Raw genomic sequence first — 27029 nt, 5'->3', positions numbered from 1 at the left:
TTTCCCTGATAACTATGGATGTTGAACATTTCTTTAGGTGCTTCTCAGCAATTCGATATTCCTCAGTTGACAATTGTTTGTTTAGCTCTGTACCTCATTTTTAATAGGGTTATTTCGTTCTCTGGAGTCTAACTTCTTGTGTTCTTTGTATATATTTTATATATCCTATATAATATATATATATTATATAGGATGTAGGATTGGTAAAGATCTATTCCCAATCTGTTGGTTGTTGTTTTGTCCTATTGACAGTGTCCTTTGCCTTACAGAAGCTTTGCAAGATAAATATATTTTAAATTGAACTTGGAAAGGACACTTTCAGAGAGCAATACCAAACACCCATAATATACATATGTGAAAACGTTTAACAGGCCTGAGTTACAGTCCTGCTTTTAACCTATTTTAATATAGTCCTGGAGTCTTTATTAGTTAGTCTTGTTATCTTTCTCAAAATATGCTGAGTTGGAACATTTTCCACTCTTACTTAATAGAGTAATGGTAACAGAGAGAAATAACTGGAAAGTAAAGCCCTGCTGACTCACATGTCTTTACATGCTTACCAGTGGGTCCAGATGTTGAAGTGCAAGTATGTCTGTTCACAAACGATTTTTAACATGCAAAATATTTGGCACATAAGTTTGAAATGTGTAAATAAAATTACAGTGTCACACTTGACTAACCTTTAGTATAGACAGAAGCCTGAACTGTTATTTAAGTACTGGCGGCTGCCTCTAAGTTTATGCGATTGACAAGCATCTGTATAGACACAGAGGATAATGGGGGCATAGACTAAAGGACATTCTTACCTTCAAGGAGACTATTAGTGATTTTTTTTGAGGATTTATTTTTGGACGTGGTACATTGTTCTGAATTATGAGTCATCATACCATCTGCAAGGAGTTGAATGACTCTGCTTTATGCATATTTTCAACATTTATTTGATTGCATATATTCAAAGGTACAAAATGGAGGTTTTACTACATATTGATCTTGTGAAAAATATGACTGCAATTAACAAACAAAGATATTTACCACACTTTGCAGCTATTCTTTTACTGGTGATAAGAATGTCTTACTAATTATTTTAAGTGGTCTTTTTCATAAAATACTTGTGACGTTGTATTACTGTTCCCCTCGTGTATTATTTTTCTGTGTCTGCACTTAACATATTCACTGTATTACCTTTTTCCATATTTTCCTTCTCTGAGTAAATACTGTTCTGCTCTGTATTTATTTGACTTCTGAAAGAGTCACACATATGGATGACAGCATAGAGTGTGTTTTCTTCCAAATCAGACTATTTGACTTGGATATCCTCAGGTTTTGGCCATGCTCCTTCTATAGGTGATCTATGTTCCATTGACAACATCTATATGCCACAATATTTATAGTCTACTCATCCATTAATAAAAATTTAGACTATCTTCACCTCTAAGCAACGGAAGATAACGCTAAAAGAGAAACTAGACATGCAACTGGCCATACAAAATGCTGACTTCATTTCCATTAACTCTTTCCTCACTAAAGGGTTTTTCTCGATTTCATGTTTAATTTGTTAAGGAGTTATTGTACTATTTTCTGTAAGTGCTGCTTAAAGTTTCACTTTTCTACACAAACCAGCCAGTGTTTTGTTTTATTGATTGATTGATTGATTGAAATATCCAACATAATGGGTATAAAGTAATATCCCATTGTGGATTTAATTCTCTTTTCTTTGACATTATTGACATTGAACAACTTTTACATACATTTTGTACATTTTCTTTCATAAATTTTTTTATTTTTATTATATATAAGTACACTGTAGCTGTCTTCAGACACTCCAGAAGAAGGAGTCAGATCTCATTACGGATGGTTGTGAGCCACCATGTGGTTGCTGGGATTTGAACTTCGGACCTTCGGAAGAGCAGTCAGGTTCTCTTACCCACTGAGCCATCTCACCAGCCCCCATTTTGTGCATTTTCTTTTTTTTTTCTTTTGCATTTTTATTAGGTATTTAGCTCATTTACATTTCCAATGCTATACCAAAAGTCCCCCATAGCCACCCACCCCCACTCCCCTATCCACCCACTCCCCCTTTTTGGCCCTGGCGTTCCCCTGTACTGGGGCATATAAAGTTTGCATGTCCAATGGGCCTCTCTTTCCAGTGATGGCCGACTAGGCCATCTTTTGATACATATGCAGCTAGAGTCAAGAGCTCCGGGGTACTGGTTAGTTCATATTGTTGTTCCACCTATAGGGTTGCAGATCCCTTTAGCTCCTTGGGTACTTTCTCTAGCTCCTCCATTGGGAGCCCTGTGATCCATCCATTAGCTGACTGTGAGCATCCACTTCTGTGTTTGCTAGGCCCCGGCATAGTCTCATAAGAGACAGCTATATCTGGATAAAAGGATGGACCATGTAGAGACTGCCATTTTGTGCATTTTCATGGCTTATTTTGAAATTCTTTATTTAAATCCTTGACTAATATTTAATGAGATTAATCCTTGATTAGTTTACTCAAATTCCATGACTTCCTGCAGCTTATGGATGTTAACTCCATCTTAAAAGTATGTCTCATAAATGTTTCTCCCAAATAAATTTTTGCCCTTTTCAATTGGATATTCATTTTTCTCCTCATACAAAGCTAACTTTTATGTTTTGTTTAATATGTTAAGATAATTTCAGAGACCCATAGGCTGGAAATTTGCACCTATATTTTCTTTCTGTGATTTTATAGTTTAAGATCTTATATTTATGACTTTCATAAATGGAATAACAGTAGACATAGCATCACCAAGAATATGGGAATATCCCTAAGTCTGTGAACACTGAGCAACACAACCTTTAAAAGTTCCCCCAGGTTAAACAAGAAACAAGACAAGAATTTCTTAAAATCTAAGGATAAAATATTAAACATAACATATAAAAACTATGAAATGTAGGAGAAGAATCAATGTTAAGAGTTAATAGGAGTAAACGCTGACATTCAAAAAGAAGAAAGCTCATGAATAAACACATTTACTTTACACGTCTATTAACCAGAAAAAATTGCTTTATTCTAAAACATGAAGACTCCAAGTTGGCAAAAGGTAGAAAATAAAGATCAGAACAGAAATAAATAAAACAGATAACAGGAAGCCTGTAGGAAATATTATGAAGGTTCGGTTATGTGAAAATCTTCACAAACTTTACAAAACGTATCAAAAATAACCGTAAAAAGAGATAATAAATTTAAAGGCAGATATAAAAAAGAAGTTTCAGTGGATGCTTCGTTCATAAAATGGCTTGTAAGGCACAGTTATATGTTTTTATATGTCAGCAGATTGGCTAACTAAGCCAATTGATGCAACCGTAGAATCCAACACCTTCACAGAACTAAGAATGTGAAACATGCACAGCAAATGATTAAATCTTTGCTCCAGAAAACTCCCAACCAAGAAAAGCAAGGACTGTATGCCTTCATAGAGGACAGCTACCAAAGGTCCAAGACTCAGCATTGATCTTCAGGAATTCATCCAAGCAGCGTGAATACAGGGAACAAACCTTGCTCACTTTCTGTTACCAGCATAACACTAACATCAGGGCATTGTGCTCCGAATCAGCTCTCCCACATACATATAACTGGACATCTTTGCTCTAGAACACTCCTCCTGTGGAGAACAAAAGATGATGATGATGGCAATGACAACAGGGATACTGCTCTAATTCTGCTGGACACATGGATTTGTAGACTCAAACTCATATGTGGTAGGCATATATGAGTGAGATAAGTAACTACACCTGTTAGATGTGTTTCTCCCCTATGGTAAACCACTATGACATCATTGGCTGAATGCTAACCAGCTTTGCCACTTGTAGAAGAACCAGAAACATAAAATATGTTAATTAACATAATTGTTAGGATAAGACAATATATTTTCCAAGCTATTGAAAGAACTATATCTAAGCTACACAATAATCCATAAATGATCACAAATATTTATTCTCCTTGAATTCTACTTTTTTAGGACATTTAAGAAACAAAATTCACAGTTCATTCTCTAATGGATCTGGAAAACTTGTGAAAACATAAAAAAGTAAAGCACTGATAAGCTTCTAGAGCATTTAAAAGAGAATTGCAAACACATAGAAACATGATATCTGTGCAAGGAGGATCGGTGTATGGATGCTTTACTTTTTAACATCTTTGAGAAGCAAGAACCTCTGCCTGGTGTGTAATTAAGAAAAAGAATTTGGATGGCTACACAGGACAGTGAGACAGTAGAATAGAAAAGGTCATTTGCTTCTAATGCATTTGTGTTTAAATAAAGCAGCCACAATACTTAGTACAGTCCACACTGTAAAAGATTCCAAGCCAGCTATTATTAATTATAACATCTTACTGGCAATCATTTATTTATTGTACAGCTTCACTTAAAATAGATAGTTTTTCACATTTTTCCTGTATTTAAGGGGTATTCCACTAGAAAGAGGCCATATATGACATAATTCAAGTGGCCAAAATCCTGAGAGTATATAGATCTAGGGAGAATCCTACTATTACGATTTTGCTAAGGGAACACAGGGATAAAATGATTCCTAATAACATACCGTTATACACATAGATAAGCACCTCACACAACCCTTAGCAGGAAAGGCTCTTCTCAAAGCAGATGCTGACCACAGCAACCCACAAGTGGACAATGGACAGAGAGCAGGAGACTCTGCAGCACCGGGACCCCAAACGGGATATCACACCCTCCCTTTCAAGGTTCAGGGAACTATATGGGAGAATGGAAAGATCATGAAAGCTAAGGTTCAGGATAACTTCAAGAAACAACACAAAATAAATTGCAGGGGGGTTTCTGTATGCTTCTTGGTTTGTTATTTTATCTCTTGTTGGATGTTTGTTGTTTGTCTTGAGATTAAAGAAAGGGGTAAAACATTAAACTAGAGGGTAGGGAGGTGAGGAGAATGTGGGAAGCATTGGGAAAGATTAGAGAAGTTAATCAAAACAAAGTATGAAAATTTTGCATAAAATATATTTTTTGAATGCATGGTCACCATATGAGCTGAAAAAAAAAGATAGTTTTCCATCTTTGAATTTCTCAGAAGAGCTGGTGGTTTTAAACAGTTTTGTTAGTTCTTTCCTAGGAAACAAATTCTTTGAAGTGCATGAAAAGTCACCATAGTTGGTAATAACTTCTAGGAGAGACAGGACCAGTAATTTGGATGCTTCATTCTGCTTTACTGCCCACTTAAAGTGTGCCCGTTGACCCTCCTCAGTGTCCTTCTGTAGTAAATTGCCGGTTTTCTTTTCTATAGATCTTAGTAATTCTCCATCAAGTAATTTTCCTAACTCCTACCATATATTTAAGGTCTAGTGGCTCTATTTTACTTTCCATAAGCTCCAAAATTATCTCCACCCAGAAATCTGCCTCTGTGCCTCTAGCCAGCTTTCATATGCAATGACAGCCAAGGTAGCAGTGGTCTCATTTTTCTCTCTCTTTCCACTTTCTCCAGTTTTGTCTTGAGGGCACTGTGAGGAAGCTGTACACAGAGGCAACAGCAAAATATATCCTTATTCAAGTTTTATCCAGACTTATTGTCAACCATTACAGAAGATACATTTTGAAAAAGGCCAAAGGTGAATCTGGATTTGCTTGATACTGCAATGACAAAAGTGTATGATTTCTTTTAAAATTGTCGGTTGCAAAGGACTAATCATAAATATAAAAGGAATCATTTATTAGAATAAGATATTATGATACTTTGCTTTGATGAAAGTTCATTGTGGCCTTCTGCTGGGAAATGAAATATGATGTGCCAGGGAACATGTTATTCATTAGTAAGTTTTTAGAGCTGGAGAGATGGGCCAGTGGTTGAGAGCACTTGATACTATTCCAGAGGATGAGAGCTAAGTTTCCATCATCCATATTTCCTGAGGTTGCTGTTTACATTCTTTCTGTTGGCCCTCAGGGCTTCAGTCCTTTTCCCTCACCCAACACCTGATCAGGTTTCCCTCTACCCACCACTCCCCCCAACCCCATCCACTTTCCTTCCCAAGTCCCTTCCTCCCTCTCAACTTATAATTGCTTTCTTCTCTATCCCATGTGGGACTGAGGCATCCTCATTTAGGCACTTCAACTTGTTGACCCTTTTGAATTCTGTGGACCTTATCTTGTGTATTCTGTATGGTCTTTTTTTTCTTTTTCTTTTTCTCTTTCTTTTTCCTTTTCTTTTCTTTTCTCCTCTTTTCTTTTCTGTTTTCTATATATATTTTTTGGCTAATATCCACCTATTAGTGAGTACATACCATACCATGCATGTCCTTTTGGTCTGAGTTACCTCACTTAGGATGATATTTTCTAGTTCCATCCATTTACCTGCAAAACTCAGGATGTCCTCATTCTTAATAGCTGAGTAGTATTCCATTGTGTAAATGAACCACATTTTCTGCATCCATTCTTCTGTCCTGGGACATATAGGTTGTTTCAAGCTTTTGGCAGTCACAAATAAGGCCACTATGAACACATGCTCCTTTGGCTTGGTGGGGAATCTTTTGTGTATATTCCCAAGACAGATATAGCTGGGTCTTCAGGTAGATCTATTTCCAAATTTCTGAAGAACCTTCTATGGAACACTCACAAAAGGGGATCACGACTGCCCTGCAAAAGACCCAAAAAGCAGCTGAAAGTCTCAGATGCAGTTATTTATACTCAAACAATGGACAGAAGCAGCTGACCCCGTTGTTGAATTAGGGAAGGCTGAAAGAAGCTGAGAAGAAGGTCTATTCTGTAGGAGGACCAGCAGTCTTAATCAATCTGGACCCCCAAGATCTTTCAAACACTGGACCGCCAAACAGACAGCATACACCAGCTGATAAGAGGTCCCCAACACACAGACAGTAGAGGACTTCCAGGTCTATGTCCATTCAGAGATGATGCACCTAACCCTCAAGAGAGTGGATACCCCAGGGAGTTAAGAGTTCAGGTGGGGTGGAGGTTTGAGCAGCCACACAGATTGGTGTGGTGAGGAGGTACAGGATGTGGAAAGTTGAAGGGTGGATGGGAATGGGCGGGGATTGGAATATGGAGTGTAAAAAATGAATTACAAATAAAACTAAATTTTAAAAAAAAAAAGAAAATATCATCCTGAGTGAGGTTACCCAGTTCAAGAGTACACATGATATGCACTCATTGATAAGTGGATAGTAACCCAGAAGCTTAGAATACCCAAGATACAATTCACAAACCACATGAAACTCAGTAAGAAGGAAAGCCAGTGTGGATACTTCGATTCTTCTTAGAAGGAGGAACAAAGTACCCATGGAAGGAGTTACAGAGACAAAGTGTGGATCAGAGACTGAAGGAATCACTATCCAGAGACTGCCCCACCTGGGGATACATCCCTTATAAAGTCACCAAACCCAGACACTTGTGTAGATACAAACAAGTGCTTGCTGACAGAAGCCTGATATAGCTGTCTCCTGAGTGGCTTTACCAGTGTCTGACAAATGCAGAGGTGGATGCATGCAGCCTACCATTGGACTGAGCACAGGGTCCCCAGTAAAGGATTTAGATTAAGGACCCAGGGAGCTGAGGGGGTTTGAAGCCCACTAGGAGGAACAACGATATTCACTAACCAGTAGCCCCAGAGCTCCCACTGACTAAACCACCAACCAAAGAGTACCCATGGTAGTACTCACGACTCCAGCTGCATATGTAGCAGAGGGTGGCCTAGTTGGCCATCAATTGTAGGAGAGGCCCTTGGTTCTGTGAAGGCTCTGTGCCCCAGTGTAGGGGAATGCCAGAGCCAAGAAGCAGGTGTGGTTGGGTTGGTGAGCAGGGGTAGGGAGGATGGGATAGGGGGTGTTCAGAGGAGAAACCAGGAAACGGGATAACATTTGAAATGTAAATAGAGAAAATGTCTAATAAAAAATGACAAAAGAAAAAATGGGATTATCAGATTCAATGGAATCAAAAATACACCATTAAATAACTAAGGTCATTAAATTCTGAGATCATATGAAATTTGGCACACTAATGTACTCTGTTACACATCATTAATATTGCTGAAGCTCTTTCTTCCCACCTTAAATGGTAGATATCAAGCACTCAGTTGTTTCAGAGATTATAACAAAGGTTTTGACAATAATTTCCTGGAACTACTTTCTCCAGAAGCTGTGTCTTAACTACCATGGAGAATACTTCTGTTTCATCCCAAAACATTGTTTTAATGACTAATGTAATTAACTAATATAATGTAAATAATTGAAAATGCTTTTTTAACTTTGTATATGTTGAGATATGAAAGATAGAATATATATATATATATATACATATATATATATATATTCCCTGTCAAAATGTATATAAATATTTTGTTCTCAGTCCACTGGTTTCTGATAATTCTACAAATGGATGCTGTATCAACTATCAACTAGCCTGTATTCCCAGCTTTCAGCATTCAGTACTCCTAGGCAAGTTTATTAAAGAATAATTTCTATCTTCTAATTTAACATAAGTAAGGATCATATGTATCAAACATTTTGCCAATGTGCAATATGGGTTTAATTTGTCCAGCTTTCTGCAAGTATTTTTCCATACTATATGCTCAAGATTTCAGCCTCTTTGTGGTACCCACTTCCAGTTCCTATGTATATATGGACTAATTAGTGTTCACCAATTGCAAACTAAAACCCACAGTTTTCATATCTCATAACATATACTCATTGTTTTGTGTTATGACTCTGCATTTCGGGTCAGTTTTGGTTTGTTTATATAGATTCCAATTTAGAATGCAGATTTACAGTATGCCTCCTATATATACTGAGGGGTACATTAGCTAGTTATAGCATGAGCTTTTTGTGAAAGACTGATGAAAAATCAGTCAAGCACCAACTGAGTATTATTTAACCTTCTTCTAAAGTCAAAATAATATTATATTTACCATATGTTCAGGACAATCATTATCAGTGTCATAATTAACAAATGAAGGCCAATAATTTAATCTAATACCTGATGGGCCAATTAAAATGATAAGTTAGTATTGAATAGCTACTCTTACTGTAAACAGTGCATTTTTTTTCCCTACGGTGTAAAAAGTATGAGACCGGAAAGACCACACTACCTAAAATGACCACATATTCCACAAATGAAAGACACACATGAACCTTTTCAGATTCCTAACACTCTTCTTACTTTCTGCACGCAAGCTGCCCTACTGATTTCTTTCTTATCCTCTCCATGTGCTGCAATTATATTCCTCAATCAATTAAATGTGTTGCAATTATTATCCGCAATCAATTAAAGAGTGCTTCCCATCAGTTAATACTCAATATTACTGATTAACATATAAGGATGTTAGTAAGCCCGAAGTCCTCCATTGGATCATAACTGGATCTAATTCCAACCAAAGGGAAACTCTAAAACTCTGGAATAGTTTGAGCAGAGGCCATAGTGAAAGGTTTATGCCTTCACACATTGCCAATGTTGGTGGAAACGACCCCAAAGTGAGCTGATTACTCAGCATCCTCCTGTGCTCAGACATGACTCAACTCGCATATTCTTATCCTGTAGCGTGTAGACGTTACCAAAGCACTTTTTGGGCATCTTCTTTTGGGATTTGTGGGAAGCATTTGAACTCTGTAATTATTGTCTTTTTAATGTGTATGTTTGTGAACAAAAGCAGCCAGCCAAAGAACAGGAGATGGATCATGTGACTGCAGATAAGAGTTTGCAGATTGCAAGTACTTGTGTACACATTTCTTGGAAATGAAATTGCTTTTCTGTCTGGGCATGGAAGCATTAAACCAATCAGCGAGTCTTCTCCTCATGAAACTGGATTACAACTTTAAGGACCATCCTACTGTTAGCAGGTGGACATCGGGACCCTTATAAGTACTCGAACAATGATTCATTCTCTCTCTCTCTCTCTCTCCTGTAAATTCCAACATTCACATAACACAGAATGTACATGGAGGTTATAGAACAGTCTGCCACCTTGTTTGAGATGTGATTTCTTGTTTAATTACTCCTCACATCATCCAACATGGCTTGTGAGTTTTAGAAAATTCTCCTGTCCATGTTTTCCCTATCACCATAGCAGCACTGGGAGTAAAGATACAACATACATTATTATATGGACAAATGTGGAATTTGAACTGAAGTCATCACAACTTTTGTAAATGCTTTACTCCTTAACATATCAGGTCATTTTTCCTTTTTACTTGTGGTTTCACTATTGCTACAAATATGTAAGTTCCATTTTTTTTTTACTTCCACTAGAAAAAATTAAAACACCCTACAGGCTTTCATAAAATACTTGTGTTATGCGATTTTCTAGATATTGTCTTCTAAAATGTTGATTGATTTATTGATTGACTGATTGATTAGAGAGAGAGATAATAGGCAGATGGTAGATAGATAGATAGATAGATAGATAGATAGATAGATAGATAGATAGATAGATAGATAGATAGATAGACTGATAGACTGACAGATTGGCCTCAGGAAAACATCTAAGTCTTCCCTTGTGAGCTGACAATATTAATTATTTCAGAAAGATTTATGTTGAAATACAATGTGGATAATACAGTTCTGTATGGATAACCTATAGATGACATACTATTTTAGGAAAAAATGAGGCATTAACTCTTGAAATTTTAATGTCTAATGATTTCTTTTTTGTCTAGTCAACATACTCAGTAGAATATTTCTACTCTCTCCTTTTCTGGAAACTTCTGGTTTCTGTGCTGTGTCTTTATAGAATACGCTAACCAGAAATAGAGGAAATCATACAGAAGGAGGAGCAGACATCCAGAAGGATGTAGTATCTTTCCCAAGGTCATTCTTATAATCTTGGTGATGACAATGCAGAGATCAGATTGTATTCTAATCTACATTTCACTTTCCAAAACAAAGCTACCACTCTCCCCTGCTATATTTTACCTAAAAGTTTAATAAAAAAAATTATTTAGAAAAAATAATAATGAAATAGAAAATGTGCTTATTTTTCGATATATTCTTAGTTCTTGATTTACGTGTTTATGCATTGAATCTGAATTTTCGCAGGCATAAATACAAATAGCTACAGTAAATTTAAAAAACAATGTGGGGTAACTGCTGCATATAAACCAAAATCTCTAAACAATCTTTGTCTTTGAAGGGTTTGCCACTGGTTCCCAGAACAAAAGATAAGGGTCTGTCCAGAACAATTAACAAAGCCCAGTGTTCAAGAACAGTCAGCGGGGACCAACGATATGTCCAAGAAATAAGCTTAATGAGACCACAAAGCACTGGATACAGGGAAAAAAGCACAGCCCCCTGCACCACTAAGGCCTGGTAATTATTTAGAGCATAGTAACAGAAAGAAAAAGATAATTCCAAGAGAGGTGAGTTCCATGTGAGTATTCATAAAGTACCTGGCTTTGAACATGTGCACATCTGAAGACGGATGTTTTGGCTGTCACACGGAAATATAGACAACAGGGATAACACACTTGCAGGTCATTAGTAGCATGGGTGGGAATGAAGATATAACTTACATGCAGAGGGGATTTATCTACAAATGTGACATCTTTAGGATTCATAATTCTTGTCTTGCACTAAAGTGAAAGAAAATTATAGAAGAGGTTGTATTTTGATGATAATAAAAAAGGGCCACCAAAAGTATTAAAACCTCAATGCCTTAGTGGAGGACAGGGAATGTCAGAGATGGAGTCTAGACCCAGGAGGAACACAGGAGTTGAAAGTAAAGGAAGATTTCACATGGGAAATGGAATAGCATCAGCGCACTCAGAACACGGGGTCCAGACTCGGCCCTACATTTATTTTTTGTAATCTTTCAAAGAGTTTTTGTGAGAAAAGTTTTATATGTATGTTTGTAGAGTCACATTTTGCTCATGTTTCTCTTTCATAAATTTCAAGTGCTTGGTTTTCTTAAAGATTACTATGAAATACTATTTAAGACCTTATATTTTTTGAAATGCCCATGTCTTTTTACCTAAGTAACGAGAATAAATTTATCTTCCCAGATATATTTATATTGGTCCAAATTCTCATTAATCTTCAAAACACTGGAGGTTGGAGGAGCTAGAGAAAGTACCCAAGGAGCTAAAAGGAACTGCAACCCTATAGGTGGAACAACAATATGAACTAACCAGTACCCCGGAGCTCTTGTCTCTAGCTGCATATGTATCAAAAGATGGCCTAGTTGGCCATCACTGGAAAGAGAGGCCCTTTGGACTTGCAAACTTTATATGCCCCAGTACAGGGGAACGCCAGGGCCAAAAAAGGGGAGTGGGTGGGTAGGGGATTGGGGGGGTTGGTGTGGGGGACTTTTGGGATAGCATTGAAAATGTAAACGAGGAAAATACCTAATAAAAAAAGAGAAAAAAAAGCCAAAAAAAAAACCACTGGAGTTTAAATATACCAGCTTTCCATATTCATATATTTGAATTGTTCAATTTACAAATGATAAGAAATTTTATCTATACCTCAAAAAATATCATTAGTCTTCTAATCTTGTCTGTACTTGTATACAAAATGATTATTTCAGTTAGATATATTACAGTTAAACCAATAACTGTGTACCACCCTGAGAACTTCAATTTTTCTTTTCTTTTTTTTTTTCTTATTTTTTACCCCTTCAGCTCCTTCCATCTTTCCCTTAACTCCTCTGTTGGGGTCCCTGTGATCAGTCCAGAATGTTAATTTTTCAAGACTCAATTATTATCATTTTTACACAATAGTATATCCAGATTTCTATATTTAAATGTTTAAACGTTGAAATCTTGAGGAAGCAGTACTAATTTTGTCTGCTGGCCAACTTCCTTGATTCTCATCTGATGTAAACTCTCACGTAAAATTTTGGCTTTTCTGGGAAAGCAGAAATAGAAGGATATAGGGTCCTGAAGACCAACATGTCTAGGTGAATCACTGAAATTCAGGATCAGAAAGAAACGCTCTCTCCAAAGCTTAGGGTGGAGAGTGATTATGAAAGAAACAACATAGACCTTATGCTTTCGAAAGCATGTGTACACATGTGCATACATACAGACTAGCACGTGCAGAAACACACACAATCATACACAAACAACAACAACAACAATAATAATAATATAATTGTTATTTCAGATATGAAAAACAAAGATATAATTTTACAACTAACAGATTAAATTAGGAAAAATAATACAGTAAGAGAAATACACATAAACACATTTATAATCTATGATGATGCAGAGGATGGGAAGAGTTTAAAGAACCCAGAGTTGATAGTTAATTGATGAGTACAGCTATCTTATGAACGTGGATGGTATTGCGTGTGTTGTCTTGGAACAATGGTCAGTGCAGACAGGCCTTGGTGATTACTGTTAAGAATTCTGAACTTCAAGCTTGGCACTGAGCTGGGAAAAAAGGGGGGAATTGAAGAGAGATTTCACAACTGAGTCATGCATAAGAAGCTCAAAACAGTGGCATCAAATATGTAAAATTGATTGTTTTTTTTAATCATTTTTGAAATATTCCTGCTTTTTGTGGGATATAAATGCTTTGAACTTAACCCCTACTCCTAGGCATCTTTCTAGAAAGAAATAATCATTTTTTGGATGCCTTTGTGTATATGGCAGCCATCTGGAAACTGCCCTTTATTTATGAATGGATAGAATAAGAGGGGATCATACATTTTAATCCCTGATGATAATAGATCTCTAAGTGCCACTTGTTAGCTTCTTGTCAGTTATATAAATTGAAGAATTGGAGAATTCAGAGTTCCCATGCTAGTCACCATGAGGATGTTTTCTGGGAAAGGAATAGAAAGATAGAGGGTTATTGATAGAAAAAGATATAAGCATAACAAATGTGGAAAGAAATGCGAGCCACATGTATCCCTCATTGAGATTCCTCAACCTCCCTAGCACTTACGTCTGACTCTTGTACTGCAGGTTAACATGATAGAAATGGATGTTTAAATGGTTAAAAATCAATTTGAGGTTAACAACCTGAGACTTGACCAAATCCATAGAAATTACTGAAATCAGCACCTTGAGGTTCATTTCACACAGAAAGTGTAAGAAATTAGACAGGGAATTCATTATTGATTCTTGTCTGCTGTGAGCTCTTCAGATCTATTCTGAGAGGCAGGCTTTATCCACTCAAATCATCCTTTATTTTGATGTACCCGTGCCTTTCCCTGCCTCTTATATTCCACTCCCCCACTCAAAAGAATTGAACAAAATAAAAATTAACAAATAAAACCCCAAGACTCTATATTTGACCTGCTCTGATTGTCTTTCTCTTTATTAATAAAAAAAAATGAGCAAAGAGATAATTCTAAAGACTCAAACTTATGAAATTTCCAAAGACTGGAACTTGTGAATATAATCCTCCATGACTGCTTTCTACTGTAGGGGCCAGGAATTTAGCAGTTGTTTAGTATAAAAGCCTGGATATATTATCATTCCCTATCTAGCACTGAAGGATTCCTAGAGAGTTGATGGTCTTAAGTTTGCATTAGAATAGTGACAAGCTTGTTTGTAATATCAGTAAAGCATGCCAAAGCAAAGGGTAAATGAATGTAAATGATTACAGGCAGGCAAAATCTACTTTCTTATCCTTATATCTGGGTGGCCACCATAAAGTACCACCTTCAAAGAATCTAATCAAGAAGATCCATCACAAGAGTTCCTAGCTGCTTGTGTAATAAGTGATTCAAGATGCAGTCACACTGGCAACCAAAACTGGCCATTACAGTCTACAGTGTCATGGTATCCTCTCTTCAAAACACAATTCTACCAATTTCCACAACCTGGACAAATGTAGTGAACATAAGTAAAATATTAAAGATACTGAGAATCTTGTATTTAGCTGTATTAGGAAAATGTTAAACTCATAAACACAGTGTCTTTGTCAAAGTCTTGGAGTAAGAGTTGGGCCTAAACAGATAAGAAGAGAGAATAGTCAAAGGCCAGAAAGTTTATATTGAAGAGGAAGGTTAATTCTAGTGATCTATTGAACAGCATTTTAACTATAGATAATGCCAATACATATTTTAAAATAGATGAAAGTGGGGATTTATGTGTTTTCAGTACAAGAAAAAAAGAATATGATGTGATAGCTATCCTGCTTTGATAACCCACCCCACACTAATACATTTCAGGCACACCATAAAATATACAATTCTGGTCTTCTATTAAAATTGAACTGTTGTCTTCTTCCTAGATCCTCCCTCATCCCCTGAATGTGCAAGCAGCCTCAAGTGTTTTCTTTGGAGCTCTGTCTCTGCCCTGTGCATCACCCAGTACCAGCCTGAGCCATCTGGGAAAGTGGAGCAGCAGGGAGTTGGCAGTATTCTCTGTGCTTCATGCTTGTTACTGTCTCAATAAGGAAAGGGCAGTCTGGTTGCTATTGCTCAGTTCAATTCATTGTCTCCAGACCTGGAGACTTGACACCGACTTTTCAGAATGTTACAGAAAACTTTTCTAGCCCAAATATTTTAAATAGGCACATTAAGGGATTGAGTTAAATCGACTACCCTGCCACCCGTGACTTAGGCCTGAGGAGGGGTTAGGAATGACTCTCTGTGACAAAAGGAAATTGTGGGATAAATATAGCATGGATACCTATTTAATTTTCAATTTTAAAAACTAGCATGTTCCAAACAAACCAATCATTCTACAGGTGTACTTCCTAGAACCTTGAATTCCTATGAGAAAAATAATTAATTCCCCCATGATGTCGATATTTACTTTGAAATATTCCTAACACTGCCAAAGGCTGACAGTTGAATATAATGAAGCCAAGTATTCCAAGATGGGGAAGTTATCCAAGATTATCCATGTGGGACCAAAATCATCACATGTGATCTTTGTATTTTTAAAATTCAGTTTGTTTTGGAGGGGAAGGCATCTGTCCAGAGGAGAACCTCAGATCCCTCAAGTTTTAGTTACAGATAATTTTGATATGCTGGTAGCTGAACTTGTGTCCTCTAAATTGCAGTATACACATGACGACAAAGCCATCTCTCTATAGAGCTCTTAAATTAGAAAGAGAAACAGAGGAGCAAGGTGAGACGAATATAACAAGGAGATTTGACCCATAACTTGTAGTTTTGAAATTAGAAGGAAACTTGCACTCAGGAATGCAAATAACCTGTAGGGCCAAAACCTTCAGGAAAAAAATACAGATATTCTACTAACTTCCTTCCTATCCACTGACACAAGCAACAGACTTCTACAGCATTGTGAAGTGCTAGATGCATGTATGAGCATGTTCAGTTGGTTGTATATCTAGCAGACATATTAAGTTGATGATATATATATATATATATATATATATATATATATATATATATACACTTTATTTTGCTCTTAAAACGATCTAAAAACGTTGCATTAATATTATAAACTATATTTGTGAAATTATTTATATAATGTCCAGAAAGAAGAAATAATTCACTTGATGTTCCATAGCTTATCAGTAGCACAAGCTCCTTGCAGTATTACGACAGCCAAGACATGGAATCAACTGAGCTGATCAATCATGATCATGATGGCATGTATTCTAACAAATGATATAAAACCAAATACAGATCCATGAACTCAGAACCATGTCCTCTCTCTGTCCTATCCTTTGACATTGTCAAGTCTTTCTGATGTTTAGCCTCCAGACAAACTCATGATTTGTAGTGATGAATATTCTGTGTTTCTTACCCAGGACCTATGCATAACCATTGGTGTTGTCTAAATATTTCTTTAGACCCAAAACTGTATATTGAAATCCAGCCTCAGTGAGACAATATTTGAAGATGGAGCCTTGAAAATGTGTTTAGGCTAAAACAGAACTCTCCAGAATAGTATCACTGTTCTTATAAAATGGGATTCATTCTTCTTTCTTCTCTGAACTATGAGAACACCACAGCAAGATGGCCATTTATGAGTGAGAAGATCATCTCTCTCCAAATACTTTGTCCTCTCCAGTCTCGGGCTGCTGTGTTTAAGTTGTCATAAAATCACTAAGACACATGACCTCAAAAGCACATACATTCAATCAATAATTAGAAGTCATTATTTCTTCTTGTAAGCAATTTTCATGTGCAAGAAAGTGTTCATGAAAATTACCTTTGATTATATGCTACTGGGACACAAAAATGACTATGGTTGCGTTGGTACATTCTGTTCCTTGGCTTCCTGCCCTTCAGCCTTTTCTACAGTGAGACTATGACACTTAAAGACTTACACATGTGCTCTCAGAAAGAAACATCTAAGGATATCAGAATCTTATTATGCAGTAAAGAAAATAGTAATGCCAAAACCTATTTACCACTCTACTCTCAAGTGCTAGATCTTGTCACCTGCTGGGTCTTATTTGTTCTTTTTACCAATCAGAAATAATAACCCAAATCCTGAGAACTCTGCTCTAAATAATGACAAGGGCAGGAAATGCTCTGAATGCTCTGAATGTGTATAGTTCTCAGGAGGAAATATGCCTTAGTGGAATAGTTATTGAAACCTTTACTCTGCTGCCCTTCAGAGATGGACCACTCTACTTTCCAGACCTTATCTTTCCCCTCAAGAAAGGCCCTGACAGTGTTAACTGGTCACAGTGCTCTTGTGTCTCTAATGTGCTGTATCAATCATTATTTTGTTCATGTAGCAATTTAATTAGTGGACTCTATCTTTAGATATTTTTTAGCGAATATTCATTGTAAGAAATAAAAAAGAATTTATTCTCTCTACTTTTTTTGGTGTTCAGCTGATAAAAATGCCTGCCTTCATAGGAGACAGCTGCCTCCACAGACAACCAACAGAGCAGAGTCCCAGATGCCAGGGCAGAGTGAGTCAACCAGCAACTCTCCTTAGAGTCTCTGAGGCAGCCAAGAACTAAGACTTTGGGAACTTATCTATTTAAACAGCATTACTGAAGTAGCAATAAGTATGACAATATCAAAGTAATAATTATTATGTATTTTAATGTATGTATCCTATAATAAACACCATAAAAAGACTTAACGTATATTTTTGTTGGTTGATCATCTCATAATTACAATAGATATATATCAATACCCTCTTTGTTTTCTAGAAAAGAAAATAGAGACTTCAAGATGTTAACTCTATCAGAAGACCACATGTGTTCAAAGATTTTGTTCATGAGCAAGTGTGTTTTGAAAAGTGTTAGGAAGACATTATCTGACTCCATAACCATCCCTGTAATTTCCAAGAAAAGGCTATGAGAGGGAAGCGATGTCTGACACTGCCCTGATAGCCAGGAACTGGATGCTGTATTGCCCAGAGACCGATGGTAGAACCAAACATGACTGGCAAAAACCACCTCCAGCAACAACGACAAAACTCAATAAAATGACTCCTGATATTCTGCTATACCCAGAGATGTGTGCCTAGTCAATTGTCATCAGAGAGGCATCTGCTAACAGCTGGTGGAACAAAAGCAGAGACCCACACCCAAATATTAAAAAGAGCTAAGGGAACCATGTAGAAGAGGAGGAGAAAAGATTATAGTAGCCAGGGTGGTCAAGAATAGCAGGAGAACACAGCCCACAGAACCAAATAAGCAGGACTCAGAGGGGCTCACAGAGACTGAAGCAGCAACTGGGAGCCCCTGCCTGGGTTTGTGCTAGATCGTCTGCATACATGCTTGTGTTTGTTTAGCTTGGAGTTTTTGTGGGAGTCCTAACAATTAGTCTGTGGGTATCTCTGACTCTTTTGCTTGATCCCAGGACATTTTTATTCCTGCTAGGTTGCATCATTCATCCTTAAGAATGAGGGTTTGTACTCAGTCTTATTGCATCTTCTTATATTGTGTTCATTTGCTATTATTTGGAGGTCTGGTTTTTTTTTTCTCAAGGGAAACTGAAGAGGTATGGATCTGGACAAGAAAGAGGGTAGAAGGAAAGGACTGGGACGAGTGAAGGCATATGTGATGTACTGTATGAAGGATGAATAAATAAAATGAAAACTAACCCCTCATGATGTTTACCTATGGTCATAGACAAGTGCCTTATTCAGTTGTCATCAGAGAGGTTTCCTCTGTTCCCATCCTCCTGGCAGATGGGAATGGATGCAGACACTCACAGAGAGACATTATGTGGAGAAGGTGTAAATGGGAGGCCTTTATCAAATCCTTCCATTCAGCACACAGGGAACCTGTGGAAGAGGAGGCAGAAAGGGACCTGCAGAAAGTTTAAGAACCAGAGAGGAGAGAGGAAATCTAAGTCCTGTGAATCAACTAAGCAAGACTTATATGAACCAGCAGAGACTGGAGCAGCTAGCTCAGAGCCTCCATGAGTCTGTACCAGGTTCTCTGCATATACATTCTACCCTTTAGCCTAATAAGTTTGTAAGATTTCCGAGTGAGAGAATGAGTGCGTCTTTGATCTTTGTGCCTGCTCTTAAGGCTCCTTTTCTTCTCTTTGGTTGTTTTGTCCAACTTCAATAATTTTTGCTATATTTTATTATATTTTATTTTGTCATTGTCTTAGTGTATCTATTCCTGTGGAGAAACACCATGACCACTCTTATAGAGGAAAACATTTCCTTGGGGCTGCTTTACAGTCCATTATTTTTGTGGCAGGAAGCATGGTGCATGCAGCAGAAACGGTGCTGGAGAGGTAGCAGAGAGTTCTACATCTTGATTAGCAGGCAGCAGGAAGAGACAATCACACTAGGCCTCGCTTGAGCCTTTTAGAAGTCAATGCTTATTCTCAGTCACACACATCCTCCAATAAGGACACTTCTAGTTCAACAAGGATCTCATCTCCTAATAGTGCCACTATATAGTGCCCTAAATGAGCACATATGGGGTCACTTTTTTTCTAACCACCACAGTGATATTTTAGCATTCTCCCATGGAAGCTTGGTCTCTAATGAAAGACAGAAAAAGAGTGGATCACTAGGGTGTGGGGAGGATGGAGGAACTGGGAGTAGAGGAAGAGCAAACAGTAATGAGAATATATTTTATGAGAAAAATCTATTTTAATAAAAATGGGAAAGAAAGTAAAAGAAAAAAGGAAGGAAAGAGGGAGGGATGGAGAAAGGAAGGAAGGAAGGAAAGAAACAGAAGGAAAGAAGAAAGAAAACCAATTCAAAATCAAACACTTAGAGAGAAAGATAGACAAACCCCTGATTTTAATCTTCTTAGAAGAGAATTTAGTCTTCTTAGAAGTGATGGCTACAGGTAGGATTGGGGTGTTTCTTACAGAAACACCCATCAATTCATCCTGAGAAGAAAACAAGAGTCAAGTAAAGATGGATGAGGACTGAAAGAATAATCCATCCCTACAAAGTGGATGAGATCATGTGAACGTAATAAGAAAGGAAAGAACACCATTTGTGAAAGCAGACGTGTGAAGAGCCATGTTAGAGAATAACGTGGATTTCAGTACACTGTTGTGCTGACAGTGATAGTGAAAGAATGGAGTTAGCAGGAAGGTCAGATATGGAGCTTATACACCTGTGTGTTTAGTACTATATCCCAGTAAAATATTTGTACATACACATTTTAGCACACATATAGAGACCTGTGTATCTCTATAGATATTACATGTTTATATGATTTCATTAAAAACAACCAATTACACAGTTTCTTGAAATAAGGAAACTATTCAAGTTGAGTGACACATTAATTTTGCTTCTTTGAGGGAACCGACCAATTTTCAATATACAGACCTATCTCTCTCTTTTAGTAGCCATTATATAACTGTAGCTCTTCAGCTACTGGAGGGCCTTAGGAGAGTCTTGAAATCTACATTGTGAGTCAACTGATGTCATCACTAATCAGGCTTGTTGGTTCTTATAAGAGACAGTCACAGAGAAGCAACTCTCTACCCAAATCTGAATGCAAAAGTAACAAAATTTGAATACTGCTACATTTTTTTAAAGTTAAGAAACCATGGAATCTATCATAAATTATAATATAGGGAGTGAGACTCAAATAGGTGACAGGAGAAATCACTTGGTGTGGCTGGATTTCAAATATTGCCAAGAGAGGCTACATAAACTCCCTGGGATTTGACCTGATACCAGAGAAGGACTGTCCTCATAAGTGAGAACCATTCTTTAGGATTAAGTGAAATGGAGCCATAGAAGATGAAGCTAATCTTGAAAGGATAAAGCTTATCTGCTGCAATATGACCTCCCTGACAAAGAAATGTGAGCCTCTCCGCAGAAGGAAAACATCACCAAGACCCCTGACTTCTGGTTCATAATTCAAGCATGAACCGACATATATTGCTATACAAAAAAAAAAAAAAATAAAAATAAAAAGAGTCCTAGTTGGCTTCTTATCAGTGAAAGGATTGAAGATGGGAACACAAAGAGAAAGCGGACCTTTCAAACAACAATAACTTCAAAATAATAGCAATGAATATATTCAAGAAAATAAGAAGGGCAAAAGCTTTAGAAAACACTGAACACACAAAAATAATTCAAAATAATAGTAATGAACATATTAAAGAAAGTAAGAAGGGGAAAAGTTTTAGAAAACACTGAATATATGAAGACGTAATAAACCAAAAATTATAGAAATTATAAATTGATGACAAAAGTAAAACAATGGCCATGACAGAAAATTAAACTCTAAAACATGAATTGTGTTTAAGGATTTACAAAGTAGAGTCAGCCAACAGAAAAATATTAGGATGTAGTTATCCTTTTTTCCTAACAGGCATGATTCATCAAGCGAGAAAAGCCTCTAACATTTAAAAGAAAAACTCCATTTAGATAAATTGTATATAAATGAATAAAAATCAAAGGAAATGATAATAAGTTAAGAGCATCCAAAAGTAGTGGGTTGTGGTAGAGGAAATGCATGGCCTTCAAGAAAACAATAACAAGATTGTGCCTAATCTAATTGTGTGAGTGATTAAAAACACAAGCCAATTTAACCACATTTTGAAATAGAGGGAAGGAAAAGACAACTGTGTGCCATCTTATATTTCAATTCCAGGGAAAACATACTGTAAGAGCCAAAGTTATGCTTCTAGTTTTAATGACTGTGCCTAAGAAATTCAAAAAGCAAAAACCGCCTCTAACCTGTAAGCTCCTTGTCCAAGGACAGATGCTGCCTGGAATGCTGGAGGCTGTTGCTTATGGGAGATAACAGGCCACATGTTTGTGGTCCCCTAAACACGTTTGTTTGGCTCACCAGCACTGGATGTGATTGATCGCTTATGGGAGGGAGGGACCTGGGCAGGAAACAAGCCAGGATGTATGCTTGCCTCTGACTAAATGTACACTGGAGGTATGCAAGTACAAAGGACGTCAGAATCTATGCTTGCCCCTGATTGGACCGAATGGGAAGGACAGTGGCCTCATTTGCTTGCCTTTATAAGCCTCTCACCATTTCCTGGGAACACTGGATTGGTTCTGGCTGGAGTTGATCATCCTGGCCAGTATTTAATTTAAGAGCACTTGCTTCAAATGTAGCTCAGGGGTTTGGAGAGATGGCTCAATGGTTAAGAGCAATTCCCAGCAACACATGGTGGCTCACAAACATCTGTAATGGGATCTGATGCCCGCTTCTGGGGTGTCTGAAGACAGCAACTATGTATTCACATACATGAAATAAGTAAATAGATCTTTAAAAGATATTTTGGCACAAAGTTTGTGAAATTGGTGGTTCTTTCTCTAGCAATTCTAGGGCTTAACATTATTCCAAAGCCATAGGTCACAGATGTTTCAGGCTAAGATCTCAGGAATCTTCCAATTTTTCTATCCTTCCTTTCAGGCACAGGGGTAGTTCTTGCAGGGCATAAGCTTAGACAAGAGGACTTTCCTCAGGTAGTGTGAAGGCTGTGAAGAGAAACCAAATTTTGAGGTGTTGGCTGCTGGTACTGCAAGCATCTGAGAGAACAAGTATTGCATCCCTAAAGCAATTGGCTCTCTGCAACCCAGCAATGTCTCCTGCAATCCACCTTCTGGCCAATTGGATCAACTGGCAACATACTGGTTCTCAAATGACTAATAGTGACTTACAAGCTTGGGGAAGATTTAGGGGAAATCTGAGGTATTAATTCTCCTTCCCAATTGTAGCTGGTTTCTAGCCCTAAACTGATCTGCCGCAGAGTTGAGAGTGCCTCTGTCTGAGTTTCCCATGGTATAGAGACATTTCCTGTATACCGTTTGAGGGGTGACTCAGAAGCACATTCTGTTCATTGGGCCGTTCTCTGGGTATTGTTTGAGTATTTAGGAAGCAAACAATCTTTTCTGTCTCCATTTTATAACTGCATCCTTAGCTTCCTTCTCTTGGTCCCAATAGGCCTTGACATTACTCCTTGTCTGATCATTTCAGATCATTATATTTTGGACAAAAGGTATCATTTGAGATTTACTGGTATTTTTGATGCATTAGACTTTAACCCACCCAACTTAGACACATATGTGGGCTTTCTCAGAAGGTTCTGGCATTATGAAGTTTTCACTGCGGGAACTCTGTTTTAAATATACCCTACCAGTCTATGCCTATACCATATGATGTACAAGTGTTCCGCTACAGCCACCTCCAAGGAAGAAACTTCCCTGACTGTCTCAATTCTCTGAGTATTAAAACAGTGAAGCTGCATGCAGGAAGCTGCAGTGTTTGCAATTCTTCACAGAATGCCAGAGCGAGTTACTTTCTCTCATCTAACAAGCTACACACAAGGGACTCAGAGACGTGAGATGTTTGCCACATGAGCAAGCCTTCCCTACAAGGCGTCTTGCCTCTTCCTGCTGTTGCTGGGTTCCAGCCTGGCTCCCAAGACATGATCTGCTATTTACCAGTGTGCATCTTTGAGACTAAAGTGAAAAGAAAATCAATGAGCTGTCTGTGCAACATCTCAGGCTAATGATATTTGTCTCCTGTTCACCCACCTCCTCTTACTGCGGGCTCTGTAGAATTGTCTCCACTCCTGCCACCTCGACACTACTCTCCGTATGTGGTAAGGAGAGCCACTCTGACTTACCTGCAAGCTTGCCTGCTCTTACTCATGGTGTTTTTCCCCATTCTCCCTATATCTTTCATGCAGAAAGGCCCTGACAGCGGCACAAATACTCCAGGGAGGCAGAATTTGGAAAGTGGTCACATAATGTTTGAATCTTCCAATGTAGATTTTGGAGATTCATTTTATACTTCAGAGCATCGACTCAAACAGGAGAGAGTTAAATGAAAATATATTCAATTTCCCTTCCAGCTAACTAATTTTGTTATACTATGATCAAAGATATCTCAGGGATTTTAATTTGCTTAAGATGTTTCAAAAAGAAATGGATTTCTTATCTAACCTTGAAACTTTCTAAGAGTCAGAGACTCCGGTTTTGTTGAACCCACTTTTGTCACATCACTGGCAGGGATCAGATTGTAGCTGCTGATTTGTGAATGAGCTTGAGTAAGTCTCATCAATTAATTTCACCAGCCTTATATAATGAAAGACCATTGAATCTTGTCGATATTGGATCAAATATGGGGTGAGAGGCATAACAGGCAAATGAACCTAGTTAAACTTCTATTTCAATATCTATAATGAAGGCTTTAATCTATTTTGTAAGATTTCCATAAGGACTATATGAGATAATATGTATAAATGACATAGCACAGTGTCTAAGCAAATTATATTTCTCACATAACTTGAAGTCCATCTTGGGCATCAAGGCCATTAACATTGCGGCAATTGAAAGGTCAGTAATCATATGAACACAAAACAGTACTTATTTTGCCCTGATTAACAAGATTTAAATGTTCCTTCTGTCTTTCAATAACCAACCATCATAAATAAGACTGTCAAAACACTGACTGCTAATTTCCCCCAGATATGGTTAAATAGATGGACACTTAATGTTCAGATCTACCATCGCTATAAGAGAACAGGGAAGAACGGAACTGCAAAGAGTGTGGTTTGGAACAACAGAAACAATACAAGCACCATGAAAGCACCTACCTTTCTAAAAGCACGCATCTTCCATGTATCACGTATCTCTGCTCTAGCAGGAAGGTTTGAGTGATCATTTAACATCGTATAGAAAATGTGAAGTCTGCTCATTCCTGTCTCCTTTTCAATTCGTTCTTGGTACTTAGGTTTTGGGTCACTGACTGTGATTCACCAACAACCGGGGTTTTTAATCCAATATTTTCTTGAAATTTTGTTCTTCTACTGTAGTTATATGATCCAGTTTGAGAAGACTGTTGAACATCATGTAAGGATCAAAGATGTCCTAGATAGATAGCCAGCTGTTTCTGATTTATTTTGTGCAAAGATTACTAATTGCACTTTGAATTATATTGAAAATGTTGCTTTAACACATTTCATGTACACACATAAAATCTAATGACATTGTTCTATTAAATTACTTTATATATGTAAAATCATTCTATATCCTGTGTGTGTGTGTGTGTGTGTGTGTGTGTGTGTGTGTGTGTGTGTGTGCACGTGCATTCACATGCATGTTATGCATATGTATGGATCCCAGCATGTGAATAACACTGTTGGAAGTCAGACTATTCCTTTCACTGTGGGTCTAAGGAAACCAAATTCAGGTTTTCAGGTTTTCTTTTTTTTTTCCATTTTTTATTAGGTATTTAGCTCATTTACATTTCCAATGCTATACCAAAAGTCCCCCATACCCACCCACCCCCACTCCCCTACCCACCCACTCCCCCTTTTTGGCCCTGGCGTTCCCCTGTACTGGGGCATATAAAGTTTGCCTGTCCAATGGGCCTCTCTTTCCAGTGATGGCCGACTAGGCCATCTTTTGATACATGAATTTTAAATAGCTGAACACCCTGGGTGGAACAAAAGCTGAGGCTCCGTAACTTTGTTAACAGCTACACTTCATGACGATTCAACTGCCCAGCATCTTTTAAACATCTCTCTACAAAGTCTTGACTGTCCTGGAACTCACCCTGTAGACCAGGCTGGCTTCAAACTTACAGAGATCCATCTGCCTCTGCCTCCTGCGTGATTGAATGAAAGGTGTGCACCATCACACTTGGCTTCAGCATTAGTTTTTGCAAACAAGTCTTCATATTTTTTTTCCATTTTTTATTAGGTATTTAGCTCATTTACATTTCCAATGCTATACCAAAAGTCCCCCATAGCCACCCACCCCCACTCCCCTACCCACCCACTCCCCCTTTTTGGCCCTGGCGTTCCCCTGTACTGGGGCTTATAAAGTTTGCGTGTCCAATGGGCCTCTCTTTCCAGTGATGGCCGCCTAGGCCATCTTTTGATACATATGCAGCTAGAGTCAAGAGCTCCGGGGTACTGGTTAGTTCATAATGTTGTTCCACCTATAGGGTTGCAGATCCCTTTAGCTTCTTGGGTACTTTCTCTAGCTCCTTCATTGGGGGCCATGTGATCCATCCAATAGCTGACTGTGAGCATCCACTTCTGTGTTTGCTAGGCCCAGGCATACTCTGACAAGAGACAGCTATATCAGGGTCCTTTCAGCATAATCTTGCTAGTGTATGCAATGGTGTCAGCATTTGGAAGCTGATTATGGGATGGATCCCTGGATATGGCAGTCTCTACATGGTCCATCTTTTTATCTCAGCTCCAAACTTTGTCTCTGTACCTCCTTCCAAGGGTGTTTTGTTCCCACTTCTAAGGAGGGGCATAGTGTCCACACTTCAGTCTTCATTTTTCTTGAGTTTCATGTGTTTAGGAAATTGTATCTTATATCTTGGATATCCTAGGTTTTGGGCTAATATCCACTTATCAGTGAGTACATATTGTGTGAGTTCCTTTGTGAATGTGTTACCTCACTCAGGATGATGCCCTCCAGGTCCATCCATTTGGCTAGGAATTTCATAAATTCATTCTTTTTAATAGCTGAGTAGTACTCCATTGTGTAGATGTACCACATTTTCTGTATCCATTCCTCTGTTGAGGGGCATCTGGGTTCCTTCCAGCTTCTGGCTATTATAAATAAGGCTGCTATGAACATAGTGGAGCATGTGTCCTTCTTACCAGTTGGGGCATCTTCTGGATATATGCCCAGGAGAGGTATTGCTGGATCCTCCGGTAGTACTATATCCAGTTTTCTGAGGAACCGCCAGACTGATTTCCAGAGTGGTTGT

General features: G+C 37.8%; 1 long non-coding RNA gene across 1 annotated transcript in view; it reads right to left on the bottom strand.

The window, feature by feature from the left end:
• Positions 1–3004: 3004 nt before the first annotated feature.
• Positions 3005–27029, bottom strand: part of Gm26629 (predicted gene, 26629) — a 101256-nt gene continuing 77231 nt past the window's right edge. The window contains exons 6-8 of the long non-coding RNA NR_166832.1: positions 6348–6629; positions 4573–4742; positions 3005–3632 (exon numbers count right to left, since the gene is read on the bottom strand). This is a non-coding gene — a long non-coding RNA (predicted gene, 26629). The remainder of the gene's footprint in view (positions 3633–4572; positions 4743–6347; positions 6630–27029) is intronic.

Source organism: Mus musculus, chromosome 19, assembly GCF_000001635.26.
Source record: "Mus musculus strain C57BL/6J chromosome 19, GRCm38.p6 C57BL/6J".
In the NCBI taxonomy this organism is placed as follows: domain Eukaryota; kingdom Metazoa; phylum Chordata; class Mammalia; order Rodentia; family Muridae; genus Mus; species Mus musculus.
Note: the sequence above shows the minus strand (reverse complement) of the source record. Positions and strands in the feature narration are given on the sequence as shown.